General features: G+C 36.9%; 1 protein-coding gene across 6 annotated transcripts in view; it reads right to left on the minus strand.

Annotated features, from left to right (window-relative positions):
• Kcnq5 (potassium voltage-gated channel subfamily Q member 5) overlaps nt 1-24094 on the minus strand; it is a 535459-nt gene that overhangs the window by 177748 nt on the left and 333617 nt on the right. The window contains exon 1 of one of the 6 annotated variants that reach the window (XM_077801661.1): nt 2407-2457. The exons of the other annotated variants lie outside the window; for them this stretch is intronic. The gene's annotated coding sequence lies outside the window, so the exon portion shown is untranslated. Of the gene's footprint in view, nt 1-2406; nt 2458-24094 lie in introns of those variants that run through there. 6 annotated transcript variants of the gene reach the window in all.

Below are 24094 nucleotides of genomic sequence, written 5' to 3' on the forward strand. Positions count from 1 at the left end.
TGGCAAACTTGTGTAGCTTTTTAGTAACCACAGTTGTTTGCCCACATTTATAAACCATTGGCTTAATATTCTGTCTGAGATATTTTTAGGAATTGTTTTTGAGCTTATTAGTATACAAAGTCCAGAACTTCCTATTTTACTGTTTTTTGACAATCAGAATATTTTTCTTCTCTTTGATCATTTGGCAGCCATTACACTTTTCCAAGATTTATTAAAGTTGCTAATAAAAGTTCTTCAATTTTATAAATACTTCAGTGCCTTATAATGTAATAAATGTAGGTTCAGAAATATGAACTCATTAATGGTCAAGAGTTTTGCTTAGGGCTGGGGTTGTGGCTCAGTGGTAGAGCACTTGCCATGAGGCACTGGGTTAGATCCTCAGCACCACATACAAAAATAAATAAAATGAAGGCATAAAAAATTATTATAAAAAAGAGTTTGCCCATATTATTTTTCATTTTCTCTTAATCACATTTAAAAAATGAAACCCCTTTTAGTCTGAAATCATGCTTTTTGATGGAAAAGAAAGAATAGTTTTGGGTTTGAACAGCTCTGATTCTTTGCATAATTTTAACAATATGACCCCTGAAGTAGGATCACTTGATCATTTCTTCTCTAATCCTGTTTTCTGTCTTTAAGAAAAGGAGATTTTTGAGGGAGGTGAGTTGTGGTTTGTCTGGCTTATAGCCCATCCAAAATTGTTCTTAACAAATGTGTGTTTTTAACAAGTATGTTCTGGATTAAAAGAGCTTCCATTTTCTGTTTAAAAATACAGAGGCCAAAAAATCTGAGTTCTTCAGAGAATTTCTGGGTAAGACTGGTTTATTTTGATGTTCCTTTTTTTCCAGTTCCTCTGATTGGTCTCTGTCTAGGGTTTCAATTTTTTGTTTTTGCTGTTTTTTTTTTTTTTTTTTAAAAAACAACTTTTCCTAACCTCTTTATTTCTTTATCTCTGTCTTATTCTGTCCATGTCAGTCTGTGTTCTTGAGAAGAGGCCTGGATGGGAAGGTCTAGTCTGACCTGTCACTGCCCTGCCTCTGGGTGTCAGTCATCAGTCTGATCTTCTTGAAGACACTCACTTGATCTGAATGGGATGTGACCTTTCAAAATTAAATTGATCACATAATGTATAAATGTATTGAAACATCACAAGTTGTATCATTAAAACTTTTTTTTGTGTTTTTAATGTATCAATTAAAATTAAATCTAATTTAAAAATTAAACTGAAAATCCCATATTATGATAATGATTTTTTTTCCTTGTGAGGCAAGGGCTTTGCTGCTGAACTATATACCAGCCCACAATTTTTGTTTTTTAAAGCACATTCTTATCCTACAAGATGGTTGAATGCAATGGTTAAGGATGATCTTGTTGACTAAAACAAGGCAACAGCATTATTTCTTAAATGGCCTGAGGTCTGCAATTTAGAAATTCATCATAGTTAGGGTCTTGGCCTTTGCAAGTACTCTGTTTCTGTGCCCTTTCTCAGAAATGTAACTGATGTTGAAAACCAGTGCATATTGTTCAGAGATTAAAATGAAGAGCTTAAAATGAAGCCTTTCCTATTGTCATGTATTCAATGACATGACAATGTTTTTCTGCTACATAGAAACACATTCTGCCTGCTGTTATATATTCTTCTTATCATTTTGTGTTTTTCTCTGATCACATAGCACCATTTGGAATTACACACAAGTTTATTTTGGTCTCCTCTACTAGCATGTAAGCTCCATGAGAGCAGGAACCTTGTCTCCCTTTTTTAATCACTTTACTCCCAGTGTCAAGAATGAGGCCTGGAACAGGTACTGGTTAATGCACTTATTCATGTAACATGTATTATTTAGAGGCTACTATGTGCCAGGCAGTGTTCTAGGTGCTAAAGTTCTAGTTATGAAGAAAACAAAATCCCTGCCCTTATAGAACTTACATTCTAGCAGGAGAGGTGAGACATAAATAATGTAAATAAATAAAACGTATACTGTTAGAGAGTGATAACTGTGAAGGAGGGGAAACTGCAGCAGGGAGGGAGAAGATGCAGAAGTGGGCAGAGTTGAATATTTGGACAAAGTGGTCAGGGAGTATCTCACTGAAAAGGTGGCATTTACTGAGTTTCAAAACTGAAATACCATTTATCTATGAAGCCAAAGCCATGGTGCATTCGGAGTTCAACCTGCATAGATCTTGCAGACCCTGCTCCTTAAGGGACTGCTTTTATCATGCCAATTCTTTGTTTAAAAATTATGGCTCCTCTCTTGCTATCTCATCCAAACTTCTTTATTTAGAGTTTAAGATCTGCTCAAGAACATTAATTCTTCCATTTCTTCTGAGTAGAGCCTCTGGGCAGGGCTGTCTCTTTTCTATTTTCTGCACTATATCATGCTGGAACATATAATGGGATATAATTACGGAAGTTCATGGTTCTGTGTGCTGCTTCGCCTGCCTGCAGTCACGTCAGCAAGTCAGACATCAGTTGATCCCACACTGCTGCTCTGTCTGCTGCTGGCACAGGCACACAGCCTCCTTGCCATGCTCATTGCCTCTCCTGTAGTGTTTTAAGGAAAAAAAATGAGAGCATCAGACTGATAACCCTGTGACTTAACACAGTAATGATACTTCATCAACATAGGTCCTAATTATGACAATGAATTAAATGGACATATCATTTAGAATCTCTGTCTATAAAGCAAGACGTGTGAAAATGTAAAATATGAAACAAGCCCAGCAAGATTAGAGATGCTCAGATTATGACTTGGTTTAAGCAAAGCTGCATGAAGAGTGATGTCATGAGAACTGTATTGGAATGTGTGTGGTGAAGCACTGAAGGCTGGCTTGTCCTGTCTTCTCCATACATAATAGCTTGGGTGAGCTGGGCCTGTGTTTAGCCCCTCATGACTACAGGAGCTGGGAAACTATTCCAGCTTCCCTAAATGAATGAGCCCTAATGAAGCTGCCCTACACGAAGCTGCTTGGTGGCAGCAGTGACTCGAGAATGAGCCTTGGTTAAACTGACCAGGCAGAGATTCCAATTCCTCATTAGAACGACCCCTAGTAATTCTGCTGACCTAGGCTGCTATGCTAATGAACTGACAATCTGCCCATCCAAGATGAGAAAGGGGCCTCCTCAGAGCAATGTGCTAATTATGCCATGAACGGAATAAAAGTTATCTGTGAGGGTCAGGAAGAGACATTTGTAGAATCTATGTGTTTCCGTTAAAGTCACCTTCTAAAGAGATTAATGTCAGTGCTGACACCCTAGAAAATAATACAGTCTAATAGTTTTGATAATATGACTCTTTGTGGATTAAATTTTCCATGCTTTGTTTTGAAGGGTCTGTTTATGCCTGAAAGTGAGCCATGGTAAGTGTTGAAAACATGTTAAAAGATGTTTGACAATAGTTGTCTGGCCTGAATCATTTTTCCTTAAAAAGGGTTGGAAATTTATTAGACAAATAATGTCTTCATTGCAATTTTTTATGACTATATGATTACCATCTATTATCTGAAAATTAAAATTCTGAAGTAAATTTATTTAAATATTGTTGGAAACAAAAGTAAAAATAGGCTTGGTGTTGTTTTTGTCTGAAAAGCTATTTAAAGGCTTTTTAATATTCGGTATTATAGTTTTATATTTGGTAATAAAAATCAATCATAAATTTGGTTATTATAAACTGATTAGATTCACATAATCCACTTACTTTAAACCATATTTTCTTTGAAAGGTTTTCTGAGAATATTCACAACTCATGGAAAATCTTGGTGCATCTCTAATATATATATATATATATATATATATATATATATATATATATATATATGAATCTTGTCATGAAATGGGAATTTTTAAAAGCTGACAAAGAGCAAGAACTTGGAATCAAGCCAGGTTATGCTATGTATATGGCCTATGGAGTGCACAATTGCTACTGATTTTTTCCACTTTCTTTAGTCTCAGAAATAAAGTAGTAAAGTGACTAAAACAGCAGAAAACAAGATCTTGAGAAGTTAAAGTGCTGTTGGCAGTAGACTTTATGATGTGGTACATCAGGAAAAAATAAACCCAGCAGACAGATGTCTCCAGAGAGCAATAACCATAAACTCTGAAAATATTACACGTGTAAGAACTGCCCATGGATTAGAGATGGTAGATAGTTCTCTAGGGACTGACCTACAGTGGCACCTGTTGATCTCAGTGACCAGAGCTGAAAGGAAGTTGGAAGTCAGCTTCCACGTGTAGAGTCACTGAAGTATTTTATAGACCAGAGAAGTTGGCAAGCAATGACAGACCCTAGACAACACGTACTTCCTCTGTCCAAAAATATATTCAGTCAGCTTTAAACACTGTAGACACTCCTTGGAGGTCTGGTAAGTAGGGAAAGGGTGTGTTTTATCCTGTTGCTGTAATAGTGACAGACACCAAAAATCCCCTGCTCCCTTTTTGTGACTAAAATATTGAAGTTGGCCATTCCATGTAGGTAGAAGGACATTGAGGGGGAAAGAAGAAAAACAAAGTAGCTATATATTATATTTTACTATTAACTGAAAATTCTAGATGTGTTTATGTAAATTATTTTTGTTATGGTTTCCTGTGCACTGTTGAAACTAAAACATATTAAGTGTGATGGAAGATGTACAAGTAGAAAGTGCTATTTGTCTGGATATTTTGCCCCCAATTTTCAGTTTTCATGAGCACTTAATTTTATATCTTCATTAATTTTTTTTCTGTCTTACCATGGAAACATAAGTCAGTTTTCTTATGTGTACATGTTGGGGATGCACTAAGTAAACCTTAATGTCTTCATCAGTTAAAAATTCAGTTTTTTTTTGGGGGGGTACTCTTCTATCTTTGCTTTTAATCAGAGAGTTGTTGTCAGAAAGACCCTGCTATTGAAGAACCATAAATAGTTTCTGATTCCTGGGCCCTTCAAAATGCATAAGAATGTCATGGACCCAGAAATATTACCTGCATGATCCAGAAAAAAATGTGTTATTTTCCATTTCTTGCCATAAGAATCTGGGCTATGTCTTTTCTTACTTAGTTACTGACATCTCTAAGAGGAGAAAGGAAAGGACAAAGATTCACAGCAGCCAAGGGCAATTGTTTTCTGCAAAGTACCAGATAGTAAGAGTTTTAGACTTTGTGAGCTGTATTGTCTCTCATACAGCAACTCGTCCCTGTAGTTATAGTGTAAAACCATAGTTTGTAAATGAATGGGTGTGACTGTTTCTAATAGGACTTTATTTATGAAAACAGGTGGGGAGCCAGATTTGGTCCAATGCTTATAGTTTGCTAGTTCTTGGTTTTAGAGTATTGTAAAGGGCAAAAATATGATTTTCACTTTCATCTGGTAAAACAATGGTTACTTTGCTTTATAGTTCATTCCCCAGAAAGGCATTGAGTGTGTACTTCTGAAGCCAGATTTAAAGTTAGGTAGTCAGTGTAGTTAGGTAAATCGGGTCTAATATCGAGTGAAATCTAAAATGGAGGCCATGCTGGGAATGACTCAGGGAAAACAGGACAACTCATGGAGTGTTAATAAAGTTCCGAAAAGGCCCTAGGCCAATGTTAATGAACATCCCCCAACGGATTCGAAGACAGCCCATCCCAAAGAAATGTTAATGAAGCCCAGGATACAGCCCCCAACAGATTTGGAAATAGCTCATCCCAAAGAAGTGCTAATGAACAGCAAACTTGACTCGGAAATGACCAGATTACTCCTTTGTCCCAAACCCTTCCCACCTACATTACATCACCAAACCTATAAAAAGGGGAACACATTGTCCGCTAACTGGATTCCACCTTTTGGGTCCCCTTCTTCCTCCGGGAGAAGTCTTTTCTTCTGTCCTTTAATAAATTTCTAATTTCTACTCTGGCCTTGCCTCGGCGTGCTTCTTTGGTGTTATTCTTCAACATCGGGGAGCAAGAACTCGTCACCGGTCAACAGCGGTAACATATTGGAGGTCCCACCGAGATTCTACACCGAGGTAAGTACACGCACCCCATGTCTGTTTGAGGTGCATCTTTCTCTCTTTCTTTCTGGAGGGTAAGGTGGGCACCCGTCGGCTACTTAAACGCAACTAGTGCAGCCGCCACTCTACAAGACTCGGGTGAGAGGTTTCTCAGCCTAGGCAGCTCTCAATCACCTGTTCGGTACAGAGCAGGCATGTTGGGTTCTGCCAAAGCCGTTTCCAACTTTTCTGTCTGGGCCTGGAGAGCAATTGGCGTGAGTACACAGTGTCCGGAATCCCGATCTGCCTCGGATGCGTGGAGGTGGAGGAAGGAGTTTGGAACAACTGAGGAATTCAGGTCTGGGCTACTCTCAGACGAATTCTTAAGGTTCCTTTCTCTTGAGCCCCCTTCCAACAGCCCCCAGGGGTATCTAAGGTGATCGGTAGATGAACGGCATTGAGGGAAAGCCCCAATCACATTTGCCTCCGTATGGGCCATGCAACACTCCCAACCCCGCATCCATTCCTCCTGGATGCTCCCCTTCCTTCATGGGTCAGAAATGTTAGCAATTCAGGTTGTAAGGCTGAGAGAAAGGCATAGGATAATTAGTAAGATCTGCCCAGGTTCCCTAAGGTGCATAGGTAACTTTCACTAGTCTGTTTTACCGCCCAATGTTTAAAATGAGCTGTGTTCCTTAAGCTACCAAGAGAGGCATTTTTTTTAGAATCAACTCCTCCGGTAATCTGCTAGTCTACAGAGCAAGGATGACAAAAGAGCACACAAAGGATTTTAGTGGTCGGGAGGAAAGCAGTAAGGCCCTTAAGTCTGAATCCTCCCAGGGTCTCTGGCACAGGGCAAAACTGAGACCCTAGCACTTTGCTAAAGGGGACCAGAAACCCCTTGGCAAAGCCAGGTGAGAGACGGGTTTTCTGGACCGTTTAGGAGGCTCAAGTATTAGGGAGATCAACAGTTTTCTCCGGCGCGGGCGCCTGAGTTCTGTTTTTTTCTCTCCACACTCAGATGGGAGCCTCACTCTCTAATACATCAGGTACGCCACTTGCCTGCGTATTGAAAAATTGGGATAAATTTGACCCTCAAACACTCAAGAAAAAGCGCCTCATTTTCTTCTGCCGCCAGGTCTGGCCTCAGTACAAACTCCCTGATGGAAAAACCTGGCCACCAGAGGGAAGTATCAATTTTAATACTATTTTACAACTTGATAAATTTTGCAAAAAGAAAGAAAAATGGTGTGAGGTGCCATATGTTCAGGTTTTCTTTGCTCTAAGGGAAAATCCTAAATTATGCCAACAATGTAAAGTAGACTTAGCCATGGTATCTGCCATAAGACCTAATTACCCAACTGGAGCACAGGCAGTTCCCAGAAGTGATCCTGAGTGGGACCCAAATGATGAGCAAGACGCTTGGAAAATTAGATATTTTCAGGTATTGATCCTTGAAGCCCTTAGGAGAATCAAACAAAGGCCCATTAACTATTCTAATATTTCAGAAATTATTCAGGGCCCCCAGGAAAGCCCTGCTCTTTTCATGGAGAAACTCAAAGAGGCAATAAGAAAACATACCACCGTGGATCCTGAATCCACAGAGGGCCAACTACTTTTAAAGGACAAATTTATCACTCAGTCAGCCCCAGACATCCGGAGGAAGTTACAAAAATTGGCATATGGCCCTGATCAATCTCTAGATAACATCCTCCAAATTGCTACTTTGGTTTTCTACAATAGAGATATAGAGGGAAAAAAAGGAGAAAGAGCTTAGAGACAGAAAGAAAACTGAAACGCTGGTATTTGCTCGCAGAGGAGTAAGCTCCCAGGGTACAGGAGGACGAAATGCTCCTCAATCCACAAGAGGGACTTGTTTCCAATGTGGAGAGGAAGGACATTTCAAACGGGATTGCCCAAAGGCCAAGCGTCGGCCTCCACGGCCTTGCCCTAGATGTCAAGGCAATCACTGGAAGAATAACTGTCCCCAGGGACGTAAGTCCTTGAAGTCAGATCCCTCTACACATGCCTGACGGGGGCCCAAGCTCAACCTTGGCTCCCGTGACTCCTATCACCGCATGTGAGCCCTGGGTATGCTTCTTCTTAGGGAGCCAAAAGGTCAACTTCCTTTTAGATACTGGCGCCAGTTATTCTGTGCTCACCTCTTTCCTCTAATACTTTAACCCGTACAAGGGGTGTCTGGACGGCCTTTTACCAGAAGGCTTACTCCCCCACTGAGTTGTGAATGGGACGGGGTGATGTTTTCTCATGCATGTCTGATAGTCCCAGAATGTCCTAGCCCCTTATTGGGAAGAGACATACTTTCAAAACTTCAAACTAAATTTAAGACCAAGAGGACCATTATGTCTGCCTTTATTAAAATGTGATATAAACCCTGAAGTGTGGGCTACTGAAGACAAAATTGGACGGGCAAAAAGTGCAGTTCCTATCAAAATAGTTTTAAAGGACCCTTCTGTCTTTCCACATCAGAGACAATATCCCTTACGCCCAGAGGCAAAAAAGGGTTTATTGAAGATCATTCAGAACCTCAAAAGACAGAAACTTTTAGTGCCCTGCAATAGCCCATCACCAAAAAGTGATACTTAGCTATGATATCTTGGACTCACTGAGGAAAAGAATCAGAAAATTTGGGCTGATCAAAGTACATACACCCTTCCCCCTTCAAGACCTAAGACAGATAAAAACTGACTCTACTGGAAGGTTAGGAGATATGCAGATTGCCTAGGATTGGATCTATCCAAAGGAGCTAATCTTGCAAGTGAAAGGGAAACTGAGGAATTCCCAGCAGCTGCCAGAGCCTTTTTCGCTTTGGGGAAATTTCCTCATTCTTTCTCTACACTGTAAGGATTACTCCACCCAAATGCAGTAAAGTCAGTCACACTGAGACCCTTGGTTTTACACTTATAGTTGCCCCTATGTGAGAACATCTGGTCCACTCATGGGAAATCTAAGGTGCCACTGATAGGAGTCATAATTAAATGGAAGTTCAAAACCTAGAGAGGTATTTTCTTATCTGGTCTATTTTAAAGGTTATTATAGATTGTTTCTTGGGGATAATCTAGGTTAAATGTGTGTCTAAATGATATTTCATCTGGTATCTAAATGAGTTTGAAGCATTGCATAATCTTGCAGTTAAAAGTTAGGGTTAAGTAACTGTTTAGTTTGTGATTTCAGATAATTCATGCCAGAGAACTTAAATACTTAGGATAGAAAATTAAAAGAACTCTACTTCCAAGTTAGCAAGTAACTCCCAATCAGTTTTATTTTTTTTTATCAATTTTTGAACTGGGTAGCCTAAGGAGATTTCACTAGGTATACAGTGCATTGATTTAGGCAAGGATAGTAAATTATGATTTGGTATCTGTTTCTCTCTGTGTGTAAGATTTAGAAAAAAGTGTTGAATTAAAACGTTGATCTGGCTTATTGAAATGACATTAATTAGCAACAGTCTTGGGAATTTTCAAAACTTAATTTAGATATACATGGTATTGTGTGGATTTTTTCCAAGTGATTTAATGTAACTTAATACTACTTTAGGAACTTCAGAAAGAAAGTAGCTTAATGATCCTGAAGGAACTTCTTCTGATAGTGGCTTTTATATTATCAAGAAGGATCCTATTTTCAGTTATGTGAGCCAAGTTTTTCTAACATAGGAAGATAAATTGTGACTTATGGTTAAAGTACCTCAGGCATGTGGTTTCTGGTCAGAATTCCAGTTTCCCCAGGTCCTTCCAGACCTCAGCCAGGACTTAAGTTGGTATGCAAACAGAAGCAGCTTGGAGCTCAGGCCCAAGTAAAAAAAGGGGGTAAAAGTGTCTTTTTTACCTGAACTCAAACTAGACCAAATCAAAAGGTAAATTGTATGGCATTTACTAATTACTGGCCGGTCAATTTTTCTAGGACTTTTGCCTTTTCTTAGATTCTATGTTTTTTTTGAGCTCATGATTTTGTTCCTACAGACAAGTTAATGTTTTTCTATTTTTGATCAACTAGATTTTTTTTTAAAAAAAAACATTGCAATGAGATTTCACCTGAGAAATCTACAAGGCCTTCACCATTGTGTTATGTGTTACACTTGTGTTACGTGTTGTTTGTATGTCTATGTCTGTATGTGTATGTCCATATCATGCAGTGATTGACAAATGACAGATGAGGAGCGCTCACAAAAAAATTAAAAATGGATCCAAATATCTTTGATTCACATGATTCAAATGGCTCAATTTAAATTTGGTAAATAGATAAAAAAGGAGGTCTTAAATTTAGCTTATAAGTTTTTCTAGGTGTTCAAAAAGGCCCTAATAAAATGTTGATGTCTATGAAGTAATCTGCTTAGATTCAAAGGTTTACAGGTATTGTTTCAAAATGTGAACAGAAGGAGGTTAACAGATAAAAAGAAAAACTAAAAGATTCTAGGTATGGATTTAATAGAGGGAAAGTGTGTTTCTGGATAAGAGTCTATATGATTAAGTATAGAGTCTATATGAGGGTTTAAGTAAGTGATACAAAGAAGGTCTATGCAAGTTGTAAGTTTTTGAACAAATAATCTTAAAAAAATTAAACAGCTGGTTGAACAAGTGCTGTTGTTTTAGAGAATTGTGCTAGGTTATTTCTTTAAAAGCTAAACTTGGTTAATATAAAAACATCAGTGTAATTGGTGCCATTTTTGTGTTCATATATTCCAGGTATACAAGTCTGTAAGGTAGAAGCTTTAGAAAGAACATTATATCAAACTGGTGTTCTAAAATTGTATGGTAATTTTAGGCTTAAAAGAAAAACATGTTGGATTCAAGGTAGCTATTACGTAAACTAAATGTTTTTATCCTAGTTAGTTTTGTTTTGTAATTTGCTTTTAGATGGTCTAAGGATTGTTAATGTTTTAAAGAGGTACTGCTTTAAGAACTCACAACCTGGGTTAACTTAAGATAAGGAGTTATCACCTACAGGATAGAGAGATAGGTACTAAAGCCCAGTACTTAATATAAGGCTGTTAAAACTTATTTGCTAGATGTTTAAGATTAAGTTTTAAAATTAAAGTTAAATTAAAGGGCCAAGAAAACCAATATTTGGCTCTTGCCCTCTGAGTCAGTCTGAATCAGGGATAGGGTACTTCTCCAAAGAGCTCTGCAACTCTAGGCCACATAACCTCCTGATTAGGGAGATTAATGAGACCAGTGGAGGACAGAAGCCAATCAGTGCATTTGCTGTGAAGAGGAGGGTCATCAGAGAAGGGAGACATCCCTGATGCTTCCGAGGGAAGCCTTATGGTCAAGCAAGGCCTGGACCCATCCTAGCACAAATGGCACTAGCAGAACTGAGAAGCTGCTGTGAAGTTCCCGAGGACTCCCAGGAGAGATTCAGCTGACTGTTAAATAGGTAGGAACAGAAGTCAGTTTGACTTACTTCATCTTAAACACTTAGCAAAGACAGTTAAAGAGCCAAAACACAGCTATTCCTGGACATTTTAAATGATAATAATAGTTAAATGTGACTTCCAAAAATAAGTAGACTGAAGGCTACAAAAAAGATTCTTAGACAAAAATGCCTGATAACTGTCAAAGGGACTGTTAGAGTAGTTTTACTTTAAGGCCCACAGATATTCCTAACCTACACAGGCAGGCTTGGTGTTTGCTAGTATGGTTATCCAGCCCTAAGTAACAGAATTAAAGATTTCTCTTAGACACAGAGGTCAAACTAGTAAAAGGATTTTGCAAGATCAGATGATATTAAATTATTAAACTATATCTTAAGGGAAGGACAACTGTAACCCTAAAAGTTAAATGTTGTGTTTACATCCCTGACAATTCTGGCAATGTGACAAATATCCTTAAGGATTTACATACTCAGATAAAAGCCATGTCCTCAGCAACTTTGTCATGGAATCAATATCTTAGCTTCTGGTTCTCTGGTACTTCCTGGTGGGAAACATTGTTAGTCTCTGTCTTTGGTATCATACTTATTGACATATTCCTGTGCTGTGGTATTTATTACTACATTAATATGGTTCCAATATTAATGAATTCTTGTTTCTCTTATAGACCGCCCATCGCCCAAATGGCCCTCCAGCCTATCATGGACCACTCGATAGACCCGATTTTTAAAAGGGGACTCCAAACTGCTTGCCCCAACATCGCCCCTTTTGTCAGCCTGAAGAAGCCAGAAAGATCTTCGCCCCCATTCCTTACAGCAGTAAGGAGCTTCCCAAATTAGAGGGGGGAATGAAGCCAGATTTAAAGTTAGGTAGTCAGTGTAGTTAGGTAAATCGGGTCTAATATCGAGTGAAATCTAAAATGGAGGCCATGCTGGGAATGACTCAGGGAAAACAGGACAACTCATGGAGTGTTAATAAAGTTCCGAAAAGGCCCTAGGCCAATGTTAATGAACATCCCCCAACGGATTCGAAGACAGCCCATCCCAAAGAAATGTTAATGAAGCCCAGGATACAGCCCCCAACAGATTTGGAAATAGCTCATCCCAAAGAAGTGCTAATGAACAGCAAACTTGACTCGGAAATGACCAGATTACTCCTTTGTCCCAAACCCTTCCCACCTACATTACATCACCAAACCTATAAAAAGGGGAACACATTGTCCGCTAACTGGATTCCACCTTTTGGGTCCCCTTCTTCCTCCGGGAGAAGTCTTTTCTTCTGTCCTTTAATAAATTTCTAATTTCTACTCTGGCCTTGCCTCGGCATGCTTCTTTGGTGTTATTCTTCAACATCGGGGAGCAAAGAACTCGTCACCGGTCAACAGCGGTAACACTTCTTTCTACTCAAGTCTTTGTGAAAAAGAATTCATCAAGAATATAACCTTTTATGTTATCATTTATTGTGGATTTAAAGATTATCATTCAAAAATAAATTTAAAGCATAGGGAAAAATGTATGTACTTTTTTTCTCTTTAAATAAAAGAAAATTAACCAAAGGACGGATAGTGGCAGATGCAGAGATGTTACATATTTTGAAATGTCTCTGGCAGGGCTAAAGTTCTCATTCCCATTATTATTTCTGTTTTGTCATTTTTATTGGACAAAAAGGAACATGAGCTGATCTGAGGAGTATTTAGTATTTGGTCTTTGTTTAGTGCTGCTTGGTGGAAAACCATATTTGAATGAAAAGTAATAGGAATTTATGACAAATCCAAAGCCAGCATCATAGTGAATGGGGAAATACTTAAAGTGTTTCCTCTAACATCAGGAGGAAGACAAGATGTTCACTCTCACCACTCCTATTCAGTATAGTACTTGAAAGTTAAGCCAGAGCAATTAAGAAAGAGAAGGAAATAAAAAAGATACAAGTTGGAAAGGAAGACGGCAAATTATCACTTACTATTTTCAGATTTTATGATTCTGTACTTAAAAGACCCCCATTCCCAATCCAAAACTCCACCAGAAGGCTTCTAGAACTGATAAACAAATTCAACAAAATAGCAGGATACAAGATCAACATACAACAACCAAAAGTTTTTCTATACAGAAATAATGAATCCAGTGAAAAAGCATTCAGGAAAACAATTTCATTTACAACAACAACATCAAACAAACAAACTTAGGAATTAATCTAATAAAGGGGAAAGACCTCTACAACAAAAATTACAAGGCACTGAAGAAAGAAATTGAAGAAAACACTGGAAGATAGAAAGACCTCTCATGTTCTTGACTGGGCAGAATTAATAAATTAATTAATTAATATGACCATATTTCCAAAAGTGATATACAGATTTATTGCAATCCAATGAATCCCCAAATATTTAAAAATATTTTTTAAAAATATTTTTTAAAAATATTTTTTTAGTTGTAGATGGACACAGTACCTTTATTTTGTTTATCTACTTATTTTTTTATGTGGTGCCGGATTGAACCCAGTGCTTCATGCATGTGAGGGTCTACCACTGAGCCACAACCCCAATCCCTAGGGCATTCTTCACAGAACTAAAAGAAAAGTCCTAAAATTTATATGGAAGAATAAAAGTCTCAGAATGGCCAAAGGAATTCTTAACAATAGGAGCTGAGATGGAGGCATTACAATATCCCACATTATACTATAAAGCTATAGTAACAAAAACTGCATGATACTGGCATAAAAGTAGACATAAAGACCAATGGAATAGAAAACTCAAAGAAAACCCCACACAGATACAAACTTCTGATCTTTGACAAAGGTGCCAAAAATATTTGTTGCAGAAAAGACAGCCTTTTTTAAAAATGGTGCTGGGAAAACAAGATAGCAATATGTAGGAGAATGAAAACAGATCCCTGTCTCTTACCCTTCAAAAGAGTCAACTCAAAGTGGGTCAAAGACCTAGGAATTAGAACAGAAACTACAACTGCTAGAAGAAAACACAGGTTCAACACTCTAATATATAGATGCATGCATCAACTTCCTCAATAAAACTCCTAAAGTCCAGGAAATAAAAACAAAGGTTAATACATGAGGTGTCATCAAATTAAAAACCTTCTGCATAGCAAAGGGAACAATTAAAAGCATGAAGATAGAGAACCTACAAAATGAAAGAAATTTTTGTCAGCTTGTTCTCTGTCAAAGGATTAATACCCATAACATATAAAGAACTAAAAAAAAAAATGTAACTCCAAAATAAAAGGAAAAAACTTTACAAATAACCCAACCAATAAATGGGAAAATGGATGACAGATATTTAACAAGAGAAGAAATTCAAATGGACAAAAAATATATGAAAATATGTTCAATACCTTTAGCAATCAGGGAAATGCAAATCAAAACTACACTGAGATTTCATTTCACTTCGGTTAGAATAGTGTTCATTAAAAATAGAAAAAAATGCTGGTGGGAATGTGGAAAAAAAGATACACTTATATAATGTTGGTGGATTTGTAAATTAGTACAAACACTATGGGAGATCAATATTTAGGTTCCTTGAAAGACTAGAAATGGAAATGCCACATGACCCAGCTATAACACTCCTTTATATTTATCCTAAAGAATGAGTCAGCAGACTATAGTGATCCATGCATACCCATGTTTATAGCAGCATGATTCACAATAGCTAATGTATAGAACCAACCTAGGTGTTCATCAGGAGATGAATGAATAAAGAAAATGTGGTATATACACACAGTGGACTTTTCCTCAGCCATGAAAATTTAAATTATTACATTCACAGGAAAATGGATGGAGCTGGAGAACTTCACAGTGAGATAAGTCAGACTCAAAGCCATGGGTTATCTGTTTTCTCTCATATGGAGTAGATAGGAAGAAGAAGGAGAGGAGAGATAGGGGGTGGGGAGAGAGAAACCACAAGAAAATAGAAGTAAGACCAGTAGAAAAGAGAAAGGGGATTCAGGAGGGAGGGGAGGAGGGGAAGTGGCTATATGGGGTAATGAAACAGAACAATTTATGTTATATGTATGTACAAATATATCACAAGGAATCCCATTATTATCTTAATCTGGAATGCACCAATAAATTTAAAAAATAAAGAAAAATAAAGGAAAGAAGGAAGAAAGAAAAGCAATAGAAAATTAACCAGGTAATACTATCTATAATGAGAGTTAGGCAACTTCTGTATCACTGTAAAATTCTAAGTGCTTGAAAACTTTTCCAGAAGCTTTGGTAACAAAATAATTTAATAGTTTAAAAATAAATTTTCATAAGAGTTTAGTCTTTTAAAGGATTTCTACAAAATGCTTTGTCTCCAATTGAAAATGCAAATACCTTAAAACACACACTCTCTCTCTCTCTCTCTCACACACACACACACACACACACACACAAACACACATACATACTTTTAAAATGTTTCTGAGAAAAACTTTCCAACATTGAATGCTTGAAAAAAATTCATGGAATCTCTAAAAAAAAATTACTATTGACCTCAAGTTCCCCACCCCAAGACTTTTTTCTTTTATAGCCATTTTAGGTTCACACCAAAATTGAGAGAGAGGTATAAAGATTTCCCATGACCTCAAAGTTTTAAAATTTTCTTTTAACTGGGTAACATAAAACATTTCAAAGATTTTTTTCCTACTTTAAGAACTTATAACCCTGTCAATATGATATGACTTTGGTAACCAGTAACCTATCACTAAGAAACTATTAACTGAGGGACACATATTGCAGAAAGTAGGTTGAATTTTTCAACCCATTTGGGGCATTTGTGAGTCAATAAATGAGTGAATGAATGGCTCTTATTTTCTTTTGCTAGAATACTTCTTTTTCTTTTTTTTTTGGTACTGGGGATTGAACCTAGCGACTACTTTAATTTGAGACAGGATCTCGCTAAGTTGCTGAGGGTCTCACTAAGTGGCTGAGACTGGCCTTGGACTTGTGATCCTCCTCCCCTAACCTCCCAAGTCATTCGGTGTGTGCCACCATGCCTGGCTAGAGTACTTCTCTTTTAGTTTGATTTAGTGAACAAGAGCAATTTGGTGGAACTAGCATTACACGAGGCATTAGAAGTCCTGGAGTTCAATTGAGCCTCACCACTTCCTAGCTTAGAATCTTTGGGAAAATCTCCTCTCAGTTTCAATTTCTCCACTTATAAAATGAAATCTAATACCTGCTATCTGTAGATAGGATTTGATTATGTCTGTGATGAAATGAAAGCTTTGAACAAGAACATGGTATTATTGTGAGGAGATTATAATGTTCCTGAGAGAAGGTCTTTGTCTTATTCCTTTGAATTTAAGAAAAATTCATTGAATGCCTATTAGGTATAAATATTAGCCACCAGGGCCTTATACAAAGAAGTAGTTCCATGATTACTTGTTGACTTGTATTAATTCAAAGTTATATTTAATGAAAAACAGATATTCATCTATTCATTAATAAATAAAAATATAAGCCTTTATAAGACTATGTGTATTCATTAGATTTTTGAAAGAAAGAATATGAAAATTGGCTTTCTGGCATCATAGTTGGCTTTCAGAGTGACAGAGGTAAGGGTTAGGACAAATGTTAGAAAATGTCTTCACTAACCTTAGAAGATAGAAAGATCTACCTTGGTCTTGGATAGGCAGAATTAATATTATCAAAATGACATACCACCAAAAGCACTATACAGATTTAAAGCAATTCCAATCAAAATCCCAATGACATTCCTCGTAGAAATAGAAAAAAGCAGTCATGAATTTATCTAGAAAAATAAGAGACCCAGAATAGTTAAAGCAATCCTTGGCAAGAAGAGTGAAGCAGGTAGCATCACTATACCAGACCTTAAACTATACCACAGAGTAATAGTAACAAAAACAGCATGGTATTGGTACAAAATAGACTGGTAGACCAATGGTATAGAATAGAAGACACAGAGACTAACCCACATAATTACAGTTATCTTAGACAAAGGTGCTAAAAATATGCATTGGAGAAAAGATAGCTTCTTCAACAATTGGTACTGGGAAAACTGGAAATCCATATGCAACAAAATGAAATTAAACCCCTATCTCTCACCATGCACAAAACTCAACTCAAAATGGATCAAGGACCTAGGAATTAAACCAGAGACACTGAGCCTATTAGGAGAAAAAGTAGGCCCAAATCTCCATCATGTCAAATTAAGCCTCAACTTCCTTAATAAGACTCCTATAGCACAAGAATTAAAATCAAGAATCAATAAATGGAATGGATTCAAACTAAAAATCTTCTTCTCAGCAAAATAAACAATCAGTGAGGTGAATAGAGAGCCTATATCTTGGGAGCAAATTTTTACCCCTCACACATCAGAGCACCAATCTCGAGGGTATATAAAGAACTCAAAAAGCTAAACACCAAAAACAACAACAACAACAAAAAACCCCAAACCAAAAAACAAACAAACAAACAAAACCCAAATAACCCAATCAATAAATGGGCCAAGAACCTAAACAGACACTTCTCAGAAGATGATATAATATATATTCAGTAAAAAATATATATGAAAAATGTTCATAATCTCTAGCAATTAGAGAAATTCAAATCAAAACTACTCTAAGATTTAATCTCAGTCCAGTCAGAATGGCAGCTATTATGAAGACAAACAACAATAAGTGTTGGCAAGGATGTGGGGAAAAAGGCACACTCATACACTACTGCTGGATTGGTGCAGCCAATATGGAAAGCAGTATGGAGATTCCTTAGAGAACTGGGAATGGAATCACCATTTGACCCAGCTTTCCCTCTCTTTGGTCTATACCCAAAGGACTTAAAAACAGCATACTACAGGGACACAGCCACATCAATGTTTATAGCGGCACAATTCACAATAGCTAAATTGTGTAACCAATCTAGATGCCCTTCAGTAGATGAATGTATAAAAAATGTGGTATACATACACAATGGAATATTATTCAGCAATAAAAGAGAATAAAATTATGGCGTTTGCAGGTAAATGCTGGAGCTGGATAATATAATGCTAAGTGAAGTCAGCCAATCTCCCCAAAATATATGCCCAATGTTTTCTGTGTTATAAGGAGGCTGATGCATAGTGGGATAGGGAGAAGGAGCATGGGAGGAATAGATGAACTGCAGATAAGGCAAAGGAGTGACAGGGGAGGGGCAAGGGGTTAGAAATAATGGTGGAATGAGATGGACATCATTATCCAAAGTACATGTATGAAGACATGAATGGTGTGAATATACTTTGTATACAACCACAGATATGAAAAACTGTTCTCCAAATGTGTAATATGAACTGTAATGCATTCTGCTGTCAAAAAAACCCCAAATTAGAATAAAAAAATAAAAAAAAAGAAAATGTCTTCACCAGTAGCTAGAAAGGAAGTATTGGTTTTGACACTATCAAAAAGCCATATGAATAATTGTGACCTGGAGTGAGATGATGGTGGATGAGAGGCACCCAACATTTGCCTCTTTCTCCACAAGATAGAATCAAAACACCAGGAGAGCAGCTGCATGTCAAGGTGGGTGCCTGTGGGAGAATGCTGAAGCACATCAGTGGACAGAGATTTGGCGAAACCCAGAGACTTGGGATAGTGGAACAGAGGTAAAATTAGCACTTCGGCATTAATCAGAGGACAGGGAGAGAGGTGAAAAGAGGGAGAGTCCCAGTGAGCACAACTGGTGTAGGAATCAGCACCTTGCTGAAATATGGTCTAAACAGATAGTAGACCTAAACAGACCGTGTAGCAAACTGAATCTAGAGAGGTTTTCTGCACTTCTCAGAAAATTCTCATGGTGATAAAACAGGGAGTCATTGTGAAAAGATCCTTTATGAGCTTGTGGCTCTGGGAGTCAAAGGCCTCTGCATTTTTCTGTCTCTAGGTCCCCACGGCAATATTACTACATTGGCTCAGGGGACGGCTGTCTTGAGAATCAGTTTGGTCACAAGGGACCAAATCCACTAAGAATACTATTCTGTGAGAAACTGGACTGCAATGTGGAAGGGAATGGAGGATGCTTCCCCTTTAAGACTAGTGGTTCAAGAAGCCCACAGCAGGAATCAGGAGAATGAGCAGTCAGTGTTAATTTTGCTTGGGAGCTAAGTCTCAAAACACCACAGTTGTAGGTGGTGCATCCTGTGGAGCCTGCTTCCATCCCTTTCAGCATAGATAGTTGCAATTCCAAATTGTCTTTCAAACTCAGAGTATAGTATGCAGCACAAAAGATAACAAGGTCCTTGACATACTGCAACATGGTATTTGCTCCACTATGTGACTGTGTAGCCCAAGGAGCTCTGGAGTCAATCTGCCTGGGGAGCTTTGGGTTTTTCCTTATCTTGTTTTTGTGTGCAATGCAGGCATTAGCAGGCATTCAAAGCAGCTTTGGCCACAAATCTCTCCCATTGGTCACCTGGTGAGCACAACAAAATAAAGAAGTGGGTGAATAACCCCCAGCCTCCACTTTTTCCAAGGGGCACACAGTCTTAGAAGACAAGGAAAGAAGATCTGATCAAGCACACATTGCCATCATTAATTCTTGCCCACACAATTGAGCACCTCGGGAAAGAGAAAATTTTTTATTTTTTATTGACGATTTTCTTCTTATTGCTCGTGTGTGTGTGTGTGTCTTTTTTCTCTCTTGCTTCTACTTTATTTAAAATTTTCTTGACTTCTGTTTTTATTTTTTTCATTTTCATTTCATTTTTTATCTTTTTTTACTTTCAAAAATTTCCCCTTCTCATTTTTCTTCCTTTTAATTTTTTAAAAATCAATTTAATTTACTTTTTAAGCTTTTTAGCTTATTCTATATTATTTTTGCCCCATTCTCTTCTGTTGTTGCGGTAGTGGTGGTTGTTTTATTTGGACTTTATTTCTTCATCTTTTTTTTTTTTATTGTAGTAGTTGTTGTCTCTGTCACTTGTCTTCTTTATATGCAGTTCTACAGACTGAACCTGTCACTTTGAGTATGTTGTGCAGGTGCTGGGCCCCAGAGCTACACTCCCAGTTCAGCTCAGAGAAACTGTACCTTATTCCATTCATGACCTACCCCTGCTTGAGCCTTCTCAGACACTTCAACTTTAAAACTAGGAGAGATAAAAGTCTCTAATCATGAACTGTTCCCAAGTAGGTAGATGGTGGGAGATGGGGAGGTACTGAGGGCCTGCTTCTGAACATTCAATCCATAGCAATAACAGAGAGAGAGAACAGGAGTTGTGGGCTCAATATTTATGAGAGACCTCAGCATAGGGTGCTTCCAGACCCCAACAGACCTCATATTGCTGAAAAGACTGCAGTAGTAGTCACAGAGGGTGCACCCCATATGTTATGCTGACTATACTATATATGTCTGAATCACCAGAGGGATTCCACTCTTGTGATACCTATAGAAAAAGTGTGTCTTTCAGTCTCTGACACATTATACATTGTGTAAAAACCCACTAATAATGGCTAAAGGAGCTTCAAGGAAATTTAATTATAAAGTCCAATTGGAATTAAACTCAACACTACACAATAACCTGATATTCAAGGACATACCATCAAGAGAAGACTGCTTACTAAGAAGGCCCTCATATAAAAATGAATGAGATAGGCATCATGATAGATGCACAAATATAAATATAGAAACACAATAAATATGAAAAACATGACATCTGCTAATGTTCATAATTCTCTAGTAACATCCTAAGGATTGGAGGGCATGAAATTCTGGGCAAAGAGTCCAAAAGAGTGATTATTCTAAAGTTCAATGAATTCTAAGCGGTTACAAATAAACAGCTGAATTAATTAAGGAAGACAATGCAGGATATGAATGAGCAATTCAATAAAACATTAGGCATTTTGAAACAGAACCAAAGAGAAATCTTTGAAATGAAAAGCTCAGTAAGTCAGATTAAAGAATCACTTGAATGCCTCACCAGTAGACTAGAATAAACAGAATAAAGAATATCAGGGCTTGAAGACAAGTTTGAGGAATTATCACATTTAGACAATAATAGAGAAAAAAGTAAGAAGGAATGAGCAGAACACACAAGATCTATGAGACACCATTAAAAGACCAAACATGTAGATAATAAGACTAGAAAAGAGAGAAAAGTTACAGGCTGAAGGCATAGAAAACCTATTCAGTAAAATAATAGCAGAAAAATTCCCAAATCTTAGGAAAGACATAAACATCTAGGTACAGGAGGTATTTAGAACCGAAACACACAAGACCAGAAAAGAATTTTTCCATAACACATTATGTTAAATTAGCAGAAGTACAGAAGAAAGAAAGAATATTAAAAGCCACAAGAGTGGCACGATTCACAATACCCAAATTGTGGAATTAACTCAGATGCCTGTTAATAGATGAATGGATTAAGAATTGTGGTATATATTTTTGTGTGTGATTTGTGTGTGTGTATACACACACACACACACACACACAATAGAGTTTTATTAAGCCATAAAGAAGAATAAAAGAAGAATAAAATTATGGCATTTGCTGGTAGATAGATGTAAATGGAGAAAATCATGCTAAGTGAAGTAAGTCAGTCACAAAATTAAGGGTCAAATGTTTTCTTGCAAATGTAGAAGCTAAAGTAAAATAAGGGAAAGAAACTATAATCCTAGCAGCTTGGGAGGCTGAGACAGGAGGATTATCAGTTCAAAGCCAGCCTCAGCAATGTTGAAGTGCTAAGCAACTCTGTGAGACCCTGTCTCTAAATAAAATACAAAATAGAGCTAGGGATGTGGCTCAGTGGTTGAGTGCTCCTGAGTTTAATCCTGGTACAAAAAAAAAAAAAAAGAAAGAAAGAAAGAAGGGAGGATCAGATATTATAAAGATATAAGGAAGATCAGTAAAGCAGAAGGAGATCTAGAAGTTGAGAAGAAGGATGGGAAAAATAATGAAATTAAGAATTAATTAAAAAAATCATGCTATTTGCATATATAAATTACCAGGGAATTCTACCTTTATAAGTACAAAGAATCAATCAAAAATTAAAAAAATTGGTGGTCAAAAGGAAGATCAGTAGGGTTGAAGAAGGAGAATGGGGAAGAAAGAGATAAAAAAGTGGGGTGGAGAATGTGAACAGAAATAAAATTCCATGCATGTTCAATTTTGTTGGGATAGACATAGCTACTATGTGTGACTATATTGATCTAATAAAAAATCTGCAAGAGAGAAATTCATAGTCACATTTAAAGACAAATCAGAATAACAATATATTTCTGAACAAAAACTTGAAAGGCTAGGGAACCATGGAATGATGTATTTCAAATCCTGGAAGAAAATATTGCCAACTTTTTAACTACACCCAGTAAAGTTATCCTTGAGAATCAAAGAAGAAATATACCTTCCACGATAAGCATAAACTTGGAAAATTCATGACCACCAAACCAGAATTATGAAAAATACTTAAGGAAAATTCTACATTCAGAAGAGGAAAAAAAATCTAAATACAGTAATGACAGCACAAGAAAGAGTAAATCTCACTTGAAGAGTAAATAAGCAAATAAGAATTAGAAAAGAATCAAACATTATTAATATAGAAAACCATCAAACTTTTAGCACAAATAAAGGAGGAAGAAACAAAGAGAATATTCAAAGCAACCAGAAGAAAAACAACAAAATGATTGGAACTAGCATATACCTTTCAACAATAGCCCTGAGTGCAAACAGTATTGATTCTCCAATTTAAAAATGCAAACTGGTAGATTGGATTGAAAAACAAGACCCAACAATATTCTCAAATGACATACACAGACTAAAAGTTTAAGGATGGAAAATAATATTCCGAGCAAACAGAATCTGAAAGCAAGCAGGAATAATCATAGTCATATTTGACAAAATGTACTCTAGGAAAAATCAAAAGAGACAAAGAAAATCACTATATACTGGGAATGACTCATTAATGAGATATAACAATTATAAATATACATGCACTGAACATTGGCTCACCCAATTTTAGAAAACACACACTATTGGACATAAAGAAAGAGGCCACAAAACAATCATAGTGGGTGAATTCAATACTCCACAGTTTTGCCAATAACTAGGTCATTCAGACAAAGATATCAACAAAGAAACATTAGAGTTTAGTTACTCTATATATCCAATGAACTTAATAGGCATCTACAGAATTCTCATCAGCACATGGAACTTTTCCCAAAAATAGAACATAATATTGATAATTGTATGTGATTAATCAAAACAAATTCAAAATAATTTCTCTCTACTTTCAAATTATAATGGAATAAAACTAGGAATTGACAGCAAGAGAAACTACAGAAAGTATACAAACCATGAAAATTGAACTGTACACCTTTGAATGAACAGTGGGTCACTGAAAAAATAAAGGGGGAATTAAAAATCAAAATCAAATTACAATGAAAATACAACAGACAAAAACTGTGGGATACAGTGGAAGAAGTCGTCCTAGGAGGGAACTACAATTTCCTACATTTGAAAAACAGATCTCAAATAACATAGAGATGTATCTCAAAGTCTTAGAAACAAGAACAAACTAAACCCACAATTAATAGAAATAAAGATCAGGGCAGAAATAAATAGAGACTAAATGAAAAATACAAAGAATCAATGAAACAAAAAGTTGGTTCTTTAAAAAGGTAAAAAATACTGACAAACCCTTAGGTATGCTAACCAAAAGACAGAGAAGACCCAAATAAATAAAATAGATGAAAAAGTGAATACTACAGCAGATACCCTTGAAATTAACAGGCTCATTAGGGAATATTTTGAAAAATGATATGCCAAAAAGCTAGACAAATCTAGAAG

The sequence above is a fragment of the Urocitellus parryii genome, chromosome 8, assembly GCF_045843805.1.
Source record: "Urocitellus parryii isolate mUroPar1 chromosome 8, mUroPar1.hap1, whole genome shotgun sequence".
NCBI classification, from domain to species: Eukaryota; Metazoa; Chordata; class Mammalia; order Rodentia; family Sciuridae; genus Urocitellus; species Urocitellus parryii.